This window comes from Anthonomus grandis, chromosome 1 (assembly GCF_022605725.1).
Source record: "Anthonomus grandis grandis chromosome 1, icAntGran1.3, whole genome shotgun sequence".
Classification (NCBI taxonomy): domain Eukaryota; kingdom Metazoa; phylum Arthropoda; class Insecta; order Coleoptera; family Curculionidae; genus Anthonomus; species Anthonomus grandis.
The window spans coordinates 29,756,409-29,759,783 of NC_065546.1; the positions used below are offsets into that span (position 1 = coordinate 29,756,409).

The 3,375-nt window shown below is 32.9% G+C and overlaps 1 protein-coding gene across 1 annotated transcript in view; it reads left to right on the top strand.

The window, feature by feature from the left end:
• The window catches only part of LOC126733456 (opioid-binding protein/cell adhesion molecule-like), a 562,254-nt gene that overhangs the window by 24,708 nt on the left and 534,171 nt on the right, over nucleotides 1-3,375 (top strand). The gene's annotated exons all lie outside the window — the stretch shown is intronic.

Consider the following 3,375-nt stretch of genomic DNA (forward strand, 5'->3'; position numbering starts at 1 on the left):
GAGTTTGGGAGGATTCTTTAGCTAAGGTAGTGGCCTGATTCTTCAAGGATTTAACAGAAGACACTTTCCTTAACTGAATCTCGTGGTCGCGGAGTAAGGCTCTCTTTTCTTCAGAACCTGGATCTAGGGCATCCCTTTTTAATTTTTAAAATATCGCAGGTTGAGCAAGTATCGGTGTAAGGCCGGTGAAAACTAAGGTTGAATTGATTGTTAAAAATATCACGGTATTTGCTGATTTTTACAGGATCTGTTCGGCGTTGTGAACAAAAGTCTTTATACAAACTGTACATTTTTGAAATATTTAATTCTGAAGATAGATATTTACGGTTTGGGTTATCCTTTTTTGTATAATGGCTAATAAACTTAGGAAAGGAATTTATATGCTCTTTCACTAAATTGATAGTGTCCTCGCTTAGTTTATTTCCAGGAGTATGACGACCTCTTTGATCTCTATGCGCGATTCCTGTTTCTTTATGCTTACTGACAGCGTTATAGAACCTCTTCTGAGAAATATCCAACGTACACAAAAAAAACTGCGATATTTTTCAACGTTATGATTGTGCTGACGTTTTTTTGAGAAACTGCAAGTCGATTGCGTCGTTTAGGAATATGCTTAGAAACACAATCATGAAACAATGAATGAAGTTTGCACCATTTCCAAGTCCCAACCATTTTGTTTCTTAGCAAAATCCCTGAAATCTGAAAATATAGACATACGCACTTCTTCGGTAAAATGTTCATTACATTTGTATCTAAAAATGTGATTGTACGGTTTAACTGATTTTGCTTTATCAACTTAACCCCGCCGTCCAACGTACCTTTGACCAAAGTTACGCTTTAGTTTTGCTTCGGATCGCTTCCACTGTACTATTTTTCGTCTTTGTTTCTTGGATGTACTTGCTTGAAGTTCTCTTTCTGCTAAGCTAAGCTCTGAATCTGAAGAAGACTTTGAACTATTTTGATTTGGGACGTCCATATCAACATCGAAATTATCACTAAAAGGATCTAAAATAAAAAAAAAATAACGTCAAGGAAAACACGTTTCAACAAATTATATAGCACTTTGAGAACTTCATCAGAAGTAAACCATTTTGATTTAAAAAAAACTTCAAAACAACTTAAAAACTGTAAACACTTGTAAAACTTAACCTCTTCCACTTCGCGCGTAATCTACTAAATGACTGATGCTTGAGGGGTAAAGGGGTTCAAGCGCACCTAGTTCCCTATGCCAATTAACAATAGGTACGGGCGACTTAATCTCCTGATTTTCTCAACAGTTCATAGAGAGCAGCAGTAGTATTGAAACGCACTTAGTTCTCTTTGCCATGATATAAAATAATGTTCCACCATTCAGTTTTTACACTTAGATCGATTTCTAAAAAAATGTCACTTGGACCCCTTGGCTTCTGACCCCCTCAGTTGTTATGGCTATATGTGTACTGCACTTTTTTTTTCGGTGAAAAAGTACATTATAGTTTATTGGTCAAGTAGTAGATACAGAAGACAGGATGATGCATAAAATTTTAAAAAAGGTGAATGGCGTAATGACTGTCTAGAATTACATGGGCTTCAAAATACAATTGGAAATGTGACGAGAGATGCCAAACAAAACAGTAATGAGTACCCTCACTATTTTTATAAAAAGCTAAGTAATAATTCTTCTAATTTTGTAAATAAATAAAAATTAGGGAAATTTAAAAACACTCACTGTATTGTCAGTTGACTTATTAAATGGGTCTTGAACTTCTGGAACGGCACTTGGTTCGCTCATATAAGTTCAATGTAATTAATAGCTTTTTAAGTTCTATTAAAAATTATAACAATTTAAAGTACCAAAGGTGAAATTCATAAACATCCTCGACACCACTTCCTGATCTCTTTGATTTTTGAATCTGCAACATGTAAAACATTCTTTAAATATTTATCATCAAATAAAAGTCACTTTGTATAATTTGATGTATCACCCTTCGTACCTCATTTATAATAAATTATATTTGAAATAAATTATTCTAAATCAATTATATTTATATTAAGTTATACTTCTATATTTACCTTTTTTAATTCTTTACGAAAAGATCGCCGTAATGAATGAATTTTTAATTTGACAGATTTTTGGTTAGCTTCTGGTCATATTTTTTACAAATTTCATTTTTACGAAACAGGACTTTATTAAAAATAACAAAACTAAGCGTTTTAAAATGATTTCTTATTATTTATAAGAAGACACGGAAAAAATCTCGACAACAATCTTTCGAGAAAGTCCCTAGCACACTAACCGTCGTACGTCGTAGTTTCGTAAAGTAAATTTGTACCCGCGTTTTATAATTTCATTGGACACTGACTGACATTCATTCTTCGAAAATTGACAGTTCAATTTCAGAAATTGACAACATTCATGTGTGGGTACCTATATTGTCTATGCTTTGGCACATATTGTTTTTAGCTACCTTTTCGCTCATCGCTTTAGAACCGTCTTGCAGAAATGCCCTACTTGGAGACTTTTCTCTATTCTTGAAACAACTTTTGTCCTTAGATGACTTTTTATTCATATCTTCCATTGAACTTTCTAATGTTAAGCGACTTTTCGCAACCATCATTAGCTACTTTTAGCCTAGATGAGAGAGAAATATTTTCGTTCCTTTCACATTCGTTTACAAAGCCTTCCTCAGTCTTATCGACTGCCCAGATTTCAACATAACATTTCTTAAATCCATCGTATTTAGGTAGACTTTCTACCACATAACGATCATGATCTAAAATTTTCTTGATCTTGATCTCTTGACTTATTTCAACAGCTTCAGCTGCTTCTCGTCTATTCTGGGTTAAATCGACATCGGGATTCGCGGCACTTGCTTTGGCTCTTAGAAATCCATCTTTAGCTTCTCTCAGTCTATACCCAAGAAGCAATACATGTCCTATGGTCTTATTATATGACGAATTAATTGAATCGGTGAGTGGAAGAAGGGTCTAAGTGCGAAAATACACATTTTCCAGGAAATAAAAAAAAATAATTATTTCAATTAGGAAGGAGAATTTCGTAATAGTGTTCACAGGTAAATTGTTTATTTATTAACTCGAAGTTGTTTTATAGAAAAATAACGTTTACAACGACATTGAAAACTGGTCTTTTTGCCAAAAATATTTAATGATTTTGCACCCTTTTTCCACTCAATAGATGTTTTCGAAAGTTTTTATTTTTTATTTATTATTTTATTTTGTTTTTTTTTGCATTCTAAGAAATATAAGGGATAATAAAAGAGTTAGTACAATAAAGGTGAACTCAATAAATTTTATTCAATAGTTTCAGAAGTAGTAACATTCCATGAAATGATATGGTAATAGAATGCTAAATCTTCACCACTAACGTATTGTAGA